We start from the raw sequence: 16,050 nt of genomic DNA, 5'->3' as shown, positions 1-16,050 counted from the left end.
TTAGAGCATTGTCCCAAGTGAGGAAAAGGATGATGGAGACTATGATTCCCCCACAAGTCGGGATGAGACTCCGGACGGAAAATAAATAAAAATAAAAAAAGAGGCCATAAAAAAAAGAGAAAGGCCCAAATAAAAAAATGAGAGAAAAAGAGAGAAGGGACAATGTTACTATCCTTTTACCACACTTGTGCTTCAAAGTAGCACCATGATCTTCATGATAGAGAGTCTCTCATTTTGTCACTTTCATATACTAGTGGGAATTTTTAATTATAGAACTTGGCTTGTATATTCCAATGATGGGCTGCCTGAAAATGCCCTAGGTCTTCGTGAGCAAGCGAGTTGGATGCACACCCACTTAGTTTCTTTTGTTGAGCTATCATATACTTATAGGTCTAGTGCATCCGTTGCATGGCAATCCCTACTCCTCACATTGATATCTATTGATGGGCATCTCCATAGCCCATTGATACGCCTAGTTGATGTGAGACTTCTCTCCTTTTTGTCTTCTCCACAAACCCACCATTCTATTCCACCATAGTGCTATGTCCATGGCTCACGCTCATGTATTGCGTGAAGATTGAAAAAGTTTGAGATGTCAAAAGTATGAAACAATTGCTTGGCTTGTCATTGGGGTTGTGCGTGATTAAGCATTCTTGTGTGACGAAAATGGAGCATAGCAAGACTATATGATTTTGTAGAGATAACTTTCTTTGGCCATGTTATTTGAGAAGACATGATTGCTTTGTTAGTTTGCTTGAAGTATTATTATTTTCATGTCAATATTAAACTTTTGTCTTGAATCTTATGGATCTGAATATTCATTGCCACAATAAAGAAAATTACATTGAAGAATATGTTAGGTAGCATTCCACATCAAAAATTCTGTTTTTATCATTTACCTACTCGAGGACGAGCAGGAATTAAGCTTGGGGATGCTGATACGTCTCCAACGTATCTATAAGTTTTTATTGTTCCATGCTATTATATTATCCATCTTGGATGCTTATGGGCTTTATTAAACACTTTTATATTTTTTTGGGACTAACCTATTAACCCAGATCCCAGTGCAAGTTCCTGTTTTTCCCTTGTTTCAGTGTTCGCAGAAAAGGAATATCAAACAAAGTCCAAACGGAATGAAACCTTCGGGAAAGTTATTTTTGGAACGGAACCAATCCAGAAGACTTGGGATGTACGTAAGGGAAGCAACGAGGAAGGCACAAGGCAGGGGGCGCGCCCTCCACCCTCGTGGGCCCCTCGTGGCTCCCCTGACGTATTTCTTCCTCCTATATATACCAATATACCCTAAAACGATCAGGGAACAGAATAGATCGGGATTTCCGCCGCCGCAAGCCTCTGTAGCCACCAAAAACCAATCGGGACCCTGTTCCGGCACCCTGCCAGAGGGGCGAAACCTCACCGATGGCCATCTTCATCATCCCGGCGCTCTCCATGACGAGGATGGAGTAGTTCACCCTCGGGGCTGAGGGTATGTACCAGTAGCTATGTGTTTGATCTCTCTCTCTCCCTCTCTCTCGTGTTCTTGAGGTGATATGATCTTGATGTATCGCGAGCTTTGCTGTTATAGTTGGATCTTATGTTGCTTCTCCCCCTCTACTCTCTTGTAATGGATTGAGTTTTCCCTTTGAAGTAATCTTATCGGATTGAGTCTTTAATGATTTGAGAACACTTGATATATGTCTTGCCGTGCGTATCTGTGGTGACAATGGGATATCACGTGATTCACTTGATGTATGTTTTGGTGATCAACTTGCGGGTTCCGCCCATGAACCTATGCATAGGGGTTGGCAGACGTTTTTGTCTTGATTCTCCGGTAGAAACTTTGGGGCACTCTTTGAGGTTCTATGTGTTGGTTGAATAGATGAATCTGAGATTGTGTGATGCATATCGTATAATCATACCCGCGGATACTTGAGGTGACATTGGAGTATCTAGGTGACATTAGGGTTTTGGTTGATTTTGTGTCTTAAGGTGTTATTCTAGTACGAACTCTAGGGTTGTTTGTGACACTTATAGGAATAGCCCAACGGATTGATTGGAAAGAATAACTTTGAGGTGGTTTCGTACCCTACCATAATCTCTTCGTTTGTTCTCCGCTATTTGTGACTTTGGAGTGACTCTTTGTTGCATGTTGAGGGATAGTTATATGATCCAATTATGTTATTATTGTTGAGAGAACTTGCACTAGTGAAAGTATGAACTCTAGGCCTTGTTTCCTAGCATTGCAATACCGTTTACGCTCACTTTTATCATTAGTTACCTTGCTGTTTTTATATTTTCAGATTACAAAAACCTATATCTACCATCCATATTGCACTTGTATCACCATCTCTTCGTCGAACTAGTGCACCTATACAATTTACCATTGTATTGGGTGTGTTGGGGACACAAGAGACTCTTTGTTATTTGGTTGCAGGGTTGTTTGAGAGAGACCATCTTCATCCTACACCTCCCACAGATTGATAAACCTTAGGTCATCCACTTGAGGGAAATTTTCTACTGTCCTACAAACCTCTGCACTTGGAGGCCCAACAACGTCTACAAGAAGAAGGTTCCGTAGTAGACATCAAAGCACCATTCTTCTATACAAAGCATGCAAGGGGAAGACGACTATGTTAGAATCTGAAGGGTTACAAACCAGGTCTTTGCAAAAGATCCAAACGCCAGGAGATAATAAACCAACTCCCGTTTTTATAGATACTGCTCCAGCACAGAGAAACCCAACTTCTACTGATAATAAGTAGATTCCAGTTGCCAAAGAACTAGTTGTAACATCCCAAATTTTCAATTTGGTATGTTATACATAGATCATCATTGCATATCATATTTTATTGCATTTTGACAAATCCTCGATAAATCCTAAGCAACTCAAGGACCATCAGAGAGAGTTGGGGATTTTCTCGAATTTTCATATTTGATTTTCATCAAATTATAAAACGAGGATTTCGGTTTTAATTATTTTCTCTCCGGAAAAATATTTCATTTTAAAATAAACGAGAGGAGAAAATATGACTTCTCCAAAACAATTGAAATACGGGAGGAAAAGTGTTAAAATCATTTATTGGAGTTTATTTGGATTTTATTTGCAATTTTATTTGCATTAAAAAAATATTGCATGTTTTCAAAATTTATTTTGTGTCAAAAAAATGTTCACCCTATTCTAGATTTTCTAACTAGACGGGGAAAATTTGTTTTATCTTTTTTGGACTTTTATTTATTTTTCTACGAATTATTTTCCGCGGAACGTTTAAAAAAAAACTGCGCTGCGCCCGACTGGGCCGAGCCCAGCCGAGCCAGGCCGCCGGCCCACGCCCGTCGTCTCCTCTCCTCGCACGACGCCCCGCCGCCGCGCCGTGTCCATGGCGGACACGGGAGCCGCCCCCGCCCGGCTTGCCCCTCCCCCAAGTCGCCGGACCCCCCCTCCTATTTATACCCCCGCACCCCCTCCTCTCACCTCACCCCGCCGCCGCCGCATCGCACCCGCGCCGCCGCTTGCCGAGCCGCCGCCGGAGCCCCGCCCCGAGCCCCGAGCCGCCGACCCCGCGCCCTCGCCCCGAGTCGCCGGAGCCCCGCCGGAGCACGCCCCCGACGAGGTAGCCGCACCTCGCCTCGTTGCCGGTTTTGTTTTAAAAAAACCGTTCGTTTAAAAAAAACCTAGATCGGTTTTTTTCGGTTTTGTTATTTTGTGAGCGTTCACCGACTCGTTCATTTTAATGAACGCGTTCGTCGGTTTTTCTCTGTTAAGGAACGTCCGTTCTTTAACCGTTCGTCCGTTTTTCTTTTTCGTCGGATTTTTCCGCGATTATCTCAGATTCGATTTCTCATCGAATCTTCGTTTTTTGTTTAACTTTTCGCTCGTTTATCGGAATCAGGCGATTCAAGCGCCTAGAGTTTCGTCTCGAAATTCTCTTTCCGTTTAACCTACTCAAACAAGTTTTTGCTACTGTAAAATTTGACCTAGATCCAGATTAGTAAACGAAGCTTGTTTCTTTCACCGTTTGACTTTCGTTGCTTCGTTCGAGTTGATTCTTTTTGCAAACCGGAGTTCTTAAGTTGAACTTTCTGGTTGGATCTTTCATTCGAGTTTTACCTGTGCATTAGATGAGTACTGATTGTCTGCTTGTTTGTTTGCGATAGAGTACCCGGAGTGTGCCGCTTGTTACTTCGAATCGCTAGGTTTCGCGGATCATCAGCAAGGCAAGTAACACTTTGATCATATACCTTCCATACCCAGTTTTTATTGCATTAGATCTATTCCTCAAACATTGCATGATTAGGATCTAAATAAATTGTGGGTATTGGGAAGTAGTTGAGGTAGTACCTATTACCTGTTTTGTTTATCAAACCCTTGGGAGTTACTTCTACGTTGCTATTATATTGCCATGCTATGCTCGTAGACGTGGATTGGGTTTGAGAGATTTCCATGACAGATGTGAGATTGTTAATTAATGGTTTACTTAAGGTGGCAACTAAAACTCACATCTGGGTGGATTGAGGTACCTGGGTATTCCAGGATTGCCTGTTTTTCTTTTGGACCGCCACCCAGGTTCAAAGGGATCATGAGATTATTCATGCTAGAAACTTCCGTGTGCAGCCGCAAGCTATTATGGGCTCTAGCATAGTTGACTAAGTTGTGTGAACTCTTACAGTGGTAGACTAGCAGATGTAGGGGAAAGTAGGTGTAACTGTCTACCCATACGTAAGGTGCAAACACTTCTGAAAGACTGTGTCTCGGTCATCCGTTACTCAAACACCATGTAGTGCGAGTAATCCAACGGAGGAGATCGAGTCTTGTGGGGAAAAGTGCGCAAACCTCTGCAGAGTGTACAAACTAATCATGGTTAGCCGTGTCCCCGGTTATGGACAACTTGAGTATCTAGTACTTGGATTATCATGTGAATCTCATCACCATGTTACTTTTAATTAATTTTGTTGGGTTAATAATGATTCTTAATTGGGATTGAGATGCTGTCAACCATCTCAATGTTTCACAACCACCATGATAGTTAAATAAAATTTATTCCTTTGAAGTAGGGAAAAATTGGCTTTTCGCAAAACTGTAACCATAGAGCTTTCCACCAGCCATATATGCATGTAGTATAGCATTATTATGTTCATTATTCTCTATGTGTTACTTTGCCAGCATATTCTATGTGCTGACCCGTTTTCGGGCTGCAACGTTTCATGTTGCAGACTTTTCAGACGACGAGTAAGGTGCCTTAGGTCGTGGTCTTATACTCAGTGATGCCGCTGGAGTTGATGGACTCACTTATCTTCCAAGTCTTCCGCTGTTATCGTTTTAGATGGCCTTAAGCCATATTTATCATACTTATTCTCTTTGGAGATATTCGATGTAATAAGTGTGTGATTGCTACTCTGTTATAAATCCTCCATTTGTACTGTGCGTGTCAGCATTACTGATCCAGGGATGACACTGGTGCACAGCAGCACAGACCATTTGAGGTCTGGTCGCTACAAAGGTGGTATCAGAGCACACGCTGACTGTAGGACACGACCACTAAGCTTAAGCCCTAGAAAGCTTCTCTCTTCTCATTTCTGACCCCTCTCCTTTTTCTACTCTTTTAGGAATGGCGGATGCAAGGAGCAAGTTCATGCAACCATATGAAGACACGCCGTTTGGTCGACACTTGAAGGAAGTCACCAAGTACTTGAACATAGGAATACCAAGCATCACCGGAACCTACAACGCCACATTACCTGAAGAGGAGAGCTGGAAGATTCAAGTTCACATTCCAGGAAGGACGTTTGTGCCAGTTACTGAACCTATAAGATTGGTTTTCGAAGCACCAACCTGGAGTTTAGGGAAGAGCATGGCCGCTCACATCGCCATGGGACGCATTGGAGAAGTCTACTACCAGGAGCTTAAGGATACAATTTATCAGATTTGTGGACGCCGAGACGCGCAATTGGAGATGATCAGAACCAAGAAGGATGGATCAATTGCAGCTTTCATCCAGGAGCAAAACCAACATATTCGTCGCCAGGAGAACCAGATGTGCACGGACAAGGAAGAACTGAAGAAGGCATTAACCAAGATCAAGGAGCTCCAAGAAGAACTCAAGGCTACACGCGAGGATTATATGGAGGAAATCATCGCACTAGTAGGGAAGAATGACGACCTGGAGAAGAAGAATGGAGTATTCATGGGAAATCCAGTGCCAAAAGCAGAAGTTGACGAATGCACTTGTCCGGATAACTACATCATCATCGACGACACCGACTCGGAACCAAGTGAAGATGACTTTGTTGATGAAGCTGGAGCAGACATCATGGAGTCTTCAACGGATTAGAATTTTTATTAGACCACCATATCAGTAGTAGTTTTCCCCCATTTAATAGTATAGTTCAAGCACTTTGTAACGCTAGTTAGATCGATTGTTTTGCCTTGTTTGAATTGATTGAGTGATATTGATTGTATTTGTCTCATGAGCATATGGGTAGTGTTTTCCCTCTAGACCTCATTCTATTCTTAACTCTCATCTTTTCTAACCTATCAGATGCCTCCGAGACGCGACACCGGATTTGTTTTCCCACCGGAGATCACCCAGTTGATTCAGCAACAGAATGCCCTGATGCAAGTGTTAGTACAGAACCAAGGCAACAACAACAACAACAACAACCCACCGCCACCACCACCTGTTGATCACTTAGCCCGTTTCTTAAGGCTAAACCCGCCGGTGTTTTCCAGTAGCACCGAGCCGATTGTTGCAGATGATTGGCTCCGCAAAGTTGGAAGGGAGTTGACCACTGCAGGATGCACAGATGCGGAAAGAGTGCGTTTTGCCGCACATCAGCTTGATGGACCCGCAACATCATGGTGGGAGAATTATACAGCCACGCACCCTATTGACACTGTCACATGGGACCAGTTTCAGCAAGCTTTCCGTACAGCTCATGTTTCAGCAGGAGCTATGGCTATGAAGAAGCGTGAGTTTCGCAACCTACGCCAAGGAGGACGCACCATAGGCCAGTATGTGGAGAAATTTTTGGAAGGACTGAATGATGAACTGAGTATGCAGTTGATGGTAGCAACCTTCAACAACTACCAGGAGCTGGTAGATAGAGCTCTCATGATTGAAGGGAAGCAACAGCAGATCGAAAACCGTAAGAGGGAGTATGGACAAGGGAAGTATAACTCAGGAGCTCAACAGAAGCCTCGTTTTGCCCCGAAGCCGGGAGGACAGTTTCAGCATACCCATGGAGGAGGTAGTTCGCACAACCATAATGGCTCTAAAAATGGTAATGGGAATGGAGGAAGCAACGGACAGAACCGCACCAACCCATCTACCCCAACCAAGAGGGACCTGAGCCAAGTCACTTGCTTTAAGTGCCAGAAGACTGGACATTATGCCAATGAATGTCCTGAAGCCCAAAATGGAAATGGCAATGGAAGCTCTGGGAAGAAGCCGAACCTGTTCAACAAAGGACATGTGAACCACGTGAGCGTGGAGGAGGTTGAAGCTCAGCCTGATGCAGTAATAGGTAAGTTTTGGTTAAGTCATTTACTGCAACCGTTCTTTTCGATACTGGTGCATCACATTCATACATATCAAGGGGATTTGTGAATAAGTTTAAGCTGTCCACCAAAGTTCTCAGAACCCCTATGTTAGTAACCTCGCCAGGAGCAGAGTATATGGCCAGCCAACGATGTTTTCAGATACCATTGGCCATTGGTAGGCATGTTTTCCCCTCAGACCTCATAGTTTTGGAGTCGCAAGGTTTGGATGTGATTTTGGGAATGGATTGGCTATCGTTGTATGGAGGAAACATCGATTGTGCCAGCAAGACGATTTTGCTTACCACCCCGGAAGGAAAAAGGATCAAGTATGTATCCCGGCATATGCCGAAGAGGACTCAAGTAAATTCCTTATCAGGAGTTGTACAGGAGGAAGTACCAGTGGTGAAGGATTATCCGGATGTATTTCCAGAAGAGTTGCCAGGCATGCCACCAGATAGAGACATTGAGTTCTTGATTGAACTTTTGCCAGGCACCGGGCCAATATCTAAGAGACCGTACAGGATGCCCGCAAAAGATTTGGAGGAAATTAAGAAGCAGATCAAGGAGTTACTGGATAAAGGCTATATTCGCCCAAGTTCGTCACCTTGGGGATCACCAGTACTTCTAGTGGAGAAGAAAGATGGATCGCTGAGGATGGTTGTTGATTACCGTGGATTGAATGAAGTGACCATCAAAAACAAGTACCCACTGCCGATGATCAATGATTTGTTTGACCGCCTACAAGGAGCTAAAGTATTTTCCAAGATCGATCTACGATCAGGATACCATCAGTTAAAGATTCGAGAGCAGGATATACCCAAGACGGCATTTACCACCAGATATGGATTGTATGAGTATACCGTTATGTCATTTGGTCTGACTAACGCACCTGCCTATTTTATGAACCTGATGAACAAAGTGTTTATGGAATTTCTGGATAAGTTCGTCGTGGTGTTCATTGATGATATTTTAGTCTTTTCCAAGAATGAGGAAGAGCATGAGGAGCATTTACGATTGGTACTTGAGAAGCTCAGAGAACATCAGTTATATGCCAAGTTCAGCAAATGTGAATTTTGGCTGAAGGAAGTTGGATTCCTTGGACATGTTATTTCTGGAGAAGGAGTAGCAGTAGACCCTGCCAAGGTTGACACAGTGACAAGTTGGGAATCACCCACGACAGTTGGAGAAATCCGGAGTTTTCTTGGACTTGCAGGATACTACCGGAGATTCATCGAGAATTTCTCGAAGATTGCTAAGCCCATGACTGAGCTATTGAAGAAGGACACCAAATTCAATTGGACTGAGGAATGTGAAGCTAGTTTCCAGGAGTTGAAGAAACGATTGGTTACCTCACCAGTGTTGATTCTGCCAGATCAACGCAAGGACTATGAAGTTTATTGCGACGCTTCTCGTCGAGGACTTGGAGCAGTGCTTATGCAGGAAGGAAGAGTTGTGTCATATGCTTCACGACAACTTAAACCCCATGAGAAGAATTATGCTACGCATGATTTGGAGTTAGCAGCCGTGGTGCATGCATTGAAGACATGGAGACATTTTCTCATCGGAAACCATTGTGAGGTGTACACGGATCACAAGAGTTTGAAGTATATTTTCACGCAGAAGGAGTTAAATCTCAGACAGAGGAGATGGTTGGAGCTCATTAAAGATTATGATATGAGATTGCATTATCACCCTGGAAAGGCTAACGTAGTAGCAGACGCGTTGAGCCGCAAGAGTCATGTCAACACCCTCATGACAGGAGAGTTACCTCAGGAGTTAGCCGAGGACCTTCGCGAGCTATGTTTGGAGATAGTCCCAAAAGGCTATTTAGCGACATTGGAGATTCAGTCTACCTTGATGGAAAGGATCAGAGAAGCTCAGAAGACAGACAAGGAGATTGAAGAGATAAAGGAGAAGATGAGCAAAGGAAAAGCCAAGGGATTTCGTGAGGATGAGCACGATACCTTATGGTTTGAGGACCGCGTATATGTGCCAAATGATCCGGAGATCAGGAAGTTGATTTTGCAAGAAGCCCATGATTCACCGTACTCGATTCACCCAGGGAATACCAAGATGTATTTGGATCTGAAGAATACTTTCTGGTGGACCGGAATGAAGAAGGATATTGCTGAGTATGTAGCTGTTTGTGATGTATGTCAGAGAGTGAAGGCAGAGCATCAGAAGCCAGCAGGATTGCTACAACCATTGCCGATACCCGAATGGAAGTGGGATAAAATAGGCATGGATTTTATCACGGGATTACCCAGGACTCGTTCAGGCTATGACTCAATATGGGTTGTAGTCGACCGTTTGACGAAAGTGGCTCATTTCATTCCAGTGAAGACCACTTACACCAGTGCTAAGTTGGCAAAGATATACATGACCAGGATCGTATGTTTGCATGGAGTTCCGAGGACCATTGTATCAGACAGAGGAACCCAATTTACCTCGAAGTTTTGGAAGCAGTTACATGAAACATTGGGAACCAGGCTAGAATTTAGTACAGCCTTTCACCCACAGACAGATGGACAGACCGAGAGAGTCAACCAGATTTTGGAGGACATGTTGAGAGCTTGTGCACTAGATTATGGATCTAGTTGGGACGACAATTTGCCATATGCAGAGTTTTCCTACAACAACAGTTATCAAACCAGTTTGAAGATGGCCCCTTTCGAAGCTTTGTACGGAAGAAGGTGTAGAACACCGTTGTTATGGGACGAAGTTGGAGACCGTCAGTTGTTTGGACCAGATTTGATTAAGGAGTCTGAACAGAAAGTGAGGTTGATTCGCGATAGGCTCAAGGTAGCCCAGTCCAGACAGAAGAGTTATGCGGATTCTAAACGAAAGGAGACAGTCCACGAAGTTGGAGACAGAGTTTATCTTCGAGTATCACCACTTCGAGGAGTGAAGCGCTTTGGAGTTAAGGGAAAGTTAGAGCCCCGTTTTATCGGACCATACAGAGTTTTGGAACGTATGGGAGAAGTTGCCTACAAGCTGGAATTGCCCGAAGGATTGTCAGGAGTTCATGATGTATTTCACGTCTCCCAGTTGAAGAAGTGCCACGCAGAGATGGCTGAGATACCACTGAGAGATACTGTGCCACTGGAAGCGATTCAGCTGGAAAGTGATTTGACCTATGAGGAGAAACCAGTTAAGATTCTTGAGTATGCCAGCCGAGTTACCCGCAGTAAGGTTATCAAGTTTTGCAAAGTCCAGTGGAGTCACCACACGGAAGATGAAGCCACCTGGGAGCGAGAGGAAGATCTACGGAAGGACCACTCCCACCTGTTTTCTAGCCAACCCGAATCTCGAGGGCGAGATTCATCTTAAGGGGGGTAGGTTTGTAACATCCCAAATTTTCAATTTGGTATGTTATACATAGATCATCATTGCATATCATATTTTATTGCATTTTGACAAATCCTCGATAAATCCTAAGCAACTCAAGGACCCTCGGAGAGAGTTGGGGATTTTCTCGAATTTTCATATTTGATTTTCATCAAATTATAAAACGAGGATTTTGGTTTTAATTATTTTCTCTCCGGAAAAATATTTCATTTTAAAAATAAACGAGAGGAGAAAATATGACTTCTCCAAAACAATTGAAATACTGGAGGAAAAGTGTTAAAATCATTTATTGGATTTTATTCGGATTTTATTTGCATTAAAAAAATATTGCATGTTTTCAAAATTTATTTTGTGTCAAAAAATGTTCACCCTATTCTAGATTTTCTAACTAGATGGGGAAAATTTGTTTTATCTTTTTTGGACTTTTATTTATTTTTCTACGAATTATTTTCCGCGGAACGTTTTAAAAAAAAACTGCGCTGCGCCCGACTGGGCCGAGCCCAGCCGAGCCAGGCCGCCGGCCCACGCCCGTCGTCTCCTCTCCTCGCACGACGCCCCGCCGCCGCGCCGTGTCCATGGCGGACACGGGAGCCGCCCCCGCCCGGCTTGCCCCTCCCCCAAGTCGCCGTACCCCCCTCCTATTTATACCCCGCACCCCCCTCCTCTCACCTCACCCCGCCGCCGTCGCATCGCACCCGCCGCCGCCCCGCGCCGCCGCCGCCCGCCGAGCCGCCGCCGGAGCCCCGCCCCTTCCCCCGAGCTGCCCGACCCGCCGCCCCTCGCCCCGAGTCGCCGGAGCCCCGCCGGAGCACGCCCCCGACGAGGTAGCCGCACCTCGCCTCGTTGCCGGTTTTGTTTAAAAAAAACCGTTCGTTTAAAAAAAACCTAGATCGGTTTTTTCAGTTTTGTTATTTTGTGAGCGTTCACCGACTCGTTCGTTTTAACGAACGCGTTCGTTGGTTTTTCTCTGTTAACGAACGTTCGTTCTTTAACCGTTCGTCCTTTTTCTTTTTCGTCGGATTTTTCCGCGATTATCTCAGATTCGATTTCTGATCGAATCTTCGTTTTTGTTTAACTTTTTGCACGTTTATCGGAATCAGGCGATTCAAGCGCCTAGAGTTTCGTCTCGAAATTCTCTTTCCGTTTAACCTACTCAAACAAGTTTTTGCTACTGTAAAATTTGACCTAGATCCAGATTAGTAAACGAAGCTTGTTTCTTTCACCGTTTGACTTTCGTTGCTTCGTTCGAGTTGATTCTTTTTGCAAACCAGAGTTCTTAAGTTGATCTTTCTGGTTGGATCTTTCATTCGAGTTTTACCTGTGCATTAGATGAGTATTGATTGTCTGCTTGTTTGTTTGCGATAGTGTACCCGGAGTGTGCCGCTTGTTACTTCGAATCGCTAGGTTTCGCGGATCATCAGCAAGGCAAGTAACACTTTGATCATATACCTTCCATACCCAGTTTTTATTGCATTAGATCTATTCCTCAAACATTGCATGATTAGGATCTAAATAAATTGTGGGTATTGGGAAGTAGTTGAGGTAGTACCTATTACCTGTTTTGTTTATCAAACCCTTGGGAGTTACTTCTACGTTGCTATTATATTGCCATGCTATGCTCGTAGAGGTGGATTGGGTTTGAGAGATTTCATGACAGATGTGAGATTGTTAATTAATGGTTTACTTAAGGTGGCAACTAAAACTCACATCTGGGTGGATTGAGGTACCTGGGTATTCCAGGATTGCCTGTTTTTCTTTTGGACCGCCACCCAGGTTCAAAGGGATCATGAGATTATTCATGCTAGAAACTTCCGTGTGCAGCCGCAAGCTATTATGGGCTCTAGCATAGTTGACTAAGTTGTGTGAACTCTTACAGTGGTAGACTAGCAGATGTAGGGGAAAGTAGGTGTAACTGTCTACCCATACGTAAGGTGCAAACACTTCTGAAAGACTGTGTCTCGGTCATCCGTTACTCAAACACCATGTAGTGCGAGTAATCCAACGGAGGAGATCGAGTCTTGTGGGGAAAAGTGCGCAAACCTCTGCAGAGTGTACAAACTAATCATGGTTAGCCGTGTCCCCGGTTATGGACAACTTGAGTATCTAGTACTTGGATTATCATGTGAATCTCATCACCATGTTACTTTTAATTAATTTTGTTGGGTTAATAATGATTCTTAATTGGGATTGAGATGCTGTCAACCATCTCAATGTTTCACAACCACCATGATAGTTAAAAAAAATTATTCCTTTGAAGTAGGGAAAAATTGGCTTTTCGCAAAACTGTAACCATAGAGCTTTCCACCAGCCACATATGCATGTAGTATAGCATTATTATTGTTCATTATTCTCTATGTGTTACTTTGCCAGCATATTCTATGTGCTGACCCATTTTCGGGCTGCAACGTTTCATGTTGCAGACTTTTCAGACGACGAGTAAGGTGCCTTAGGTCGTGGTCTTATACTCAGTGATGCCGCTAGAGTTGATGGACTCACTTATCTTCAGAGTCTTCCGCTGTTAACGTTTTAGATGGCCTTAAGCCATATTTATCATACTTATTCTCTTTGGAGATATTTGATGTAATAAGTGTGTGATTGCTACTCTGTTATAAATCCTCCATTTGTACTGTGCGTGTCAGCATTACTGATCCAGGGATGACACTGGTGCACAGCAGCACAGACCATTTGAGGTCTGGTCGCTACACTAGTCTGCTCCAGTCCAGCAAAAATATGTCAACTCCATTCTAAGAAGCGTGTGCGTATCCTTGCATCATGAAATTTTATAGCACGCTGATCATATTTTCTACATGTTTCTTACCCATCTCTCTTTTAGAAAATAAGCTTAACAGATAGAAGAATTTCTGCACTGGTATCGTCTCTGAGGAAAGATTCTTGCAGGAATTCTCTGTACTCCAATGCAGATGTAAGTACCTGTTGTATATCACTATATTTTGACATCAGCATGTATTTTGTTTATCGGCGTGAATCCAACCTTTATCTGATCTAAATTTAGTTGTAGGAAAATGTATGATTAAAGGCCACAATGTTGATTTTTGTAAGGAAAATTGCCTGGTAGTTTTGCATCCTGAGCTGCATGAGTGTACTATCTCATATCAGTGGGTTTGATTACTTTGGTTCTGCAGTGGGTTTTCAGTGTTTTTTACTGTGTTGTCCTGTCGTATCCCCAACTCTTACATCATACTCCCTCCGTCTGGATTACATGTCGCAGAAATGGATAAAACTGGATGTATCTAGAACTGAAATACGCCTAGACCCATCCATTTATTTCCGGATGGAGGGAATACATGTCAATATTTCATGCCTTCATTACCTATTCCATATATTCTTCAGTACCTATTCCATCTCTGCTGTAGCATGTTTTATAATTAAAGCACCATTCTTCTATATAAGGCATGCAAGGGGAAGACGGCTATGTTAGAATCTGAAGGGTTACAAACCAGGTCTTTGCAAAAGATCCAAATGCCGGGAGATAATAAACCAACTCCATTTTTCATAGATACTGCTCCAGCACAGAGAAACCCAACTCCAACTAATAATAAGCAAATTCCAGTGGCCAAAGAACTAGTCCGCTCCAGTCCAGCAAAAGAATGTCAACTCCATTCTAAGAAGCGTGTGCGTATCCTCGCATCATGAAATTTTATAGCATTCTGATAATATTTTCTACATGTTTCTTACCCATCTCTCTTTTAGAAAATAAGGTTAAATGATAGAAGATTTCCTTCATTGGGATTGTATTCGAGGAAAATATCTTGCGGGAATTCTCTGTGCTCCAATGCTGATGTAAGTACCTGTTGTATATCACTATATTTTTACATCAGCATGTATTTTGTTAATCGGCGTGAATCCAACCTTTATCTGATCTAAAATTAGTTGTAGCAAAAAGTTAAAGGCGCCAATGTTGATTTTTGTAAAGAAAACTGCCTAGTAGTTTTGGATACTGGGCTGCATGATTGTACTATCTCATATCATGCACATTACTAAATTGCAGTGCTGCTCTGGTTGCCCATTCATTCATTGTGTCAATGTTGCTTTCGTATTACCTTACCTGGCTAATGATAGCTGTGCCATATTGTGTTAATTTTGTGTTGGCTAGTTGCCCAAACGTTCGTTGTGCCAATGTTGCTTTCCTATTATCTGACTTGGCCAATAATAGCACTGCTAGTGTCTTAATTTGGTGCAGGCTGCTGAAGATAAGAAGACAAACTCTGAAAACAGCAAGGCAACCCCATTGTTTCTTTCCAATAAATCTAGGACAGGTAATATGCCAATAACTCATGATTAATCTATTTGGTTCCCCTCCTAATTTATGTTATGATGTAGTGGTCGAGACACTCTCCACTATCAATAATACAAGCCTGCCAAAATCGCCATCTGAATCTGTTCAGTATCCTCTGTCTCGAATGCAACGGAAAAATGTATGTTTGTGAACCAATTAATGGCTGAAGGAATGATGGAAATGGTGGAGGAATCAGAGGTGCGGAGTCGTGCGACACAACAACTGATCAATGTTTTCAGAGACAGTGTAGAAAAGTAGCAAAAACTTGCCCACATGCTTATGGGCGTCATCCATGCTGAGGTTGCAGATTGTGACGTTGTAGATTGTTAGGTTTTGTTCATTTATTTGCACTGGCATCAATCTTTGATTGCCCAGTGGATGTAATTTCCTATAATATATGCTGGATGTGCAACATTTTTCCTTGTATGCCGTACCTTTGCTTGATCTGTTTTGGTCCTGTGCATAATTGCTCGTCGTAATGGGCTCAAATTATCTAATTTGGCCTAAAGACATGTACGAACATTAGTAGGCCCATTAAGTTAATGGGCCGTTACCAGGCCGAAAGTTAATGGTCGGCCCTCTTAACTCCTGGGTCGTTAACAGGCTGACATCGAAGCGGGCAACAGGTGGGCCCAATTGATTTCACGGGCCGTTAACAGGCCCTTACTAAGTTCGGGCTACATATGGCCCAACTATACCGTGGGCCTTTAGCAGGTCGAAAGAGACAGCGGGCTTGTGCTGGACCATGAAGAGCATGGGCTGCTAAGAGGCCGAAAGTCAGGTCGTATTGTAAATGGCCCAACTGTGTTGTGGGCCTTTAGCAGGCCGAAAGAGAAACCGGGCTGGTATTGGACCATGAAGGGCATGG

Source organism: Triticum aestivum, chromosome 7D, assembly GCF_018294505.1.
Source record: "Triticum aestivum cultivar Chinese Spring chromosome 7D, IWGSC CS RefSeq v2.1, whole genome shotgun sequence".
Classification (NCBI taxonomy): domain Eukaryota; kingdom Viridiplantae; phylum Streptophyta; class Magnoliopsida; order Poales; family Poaceae; genus Triticum; species Triticum aestivum.
The sequence above is the reverse complement of the archived record's forward strand: the minus strand, read 5'-3'. Positions refer to the sequence as shown.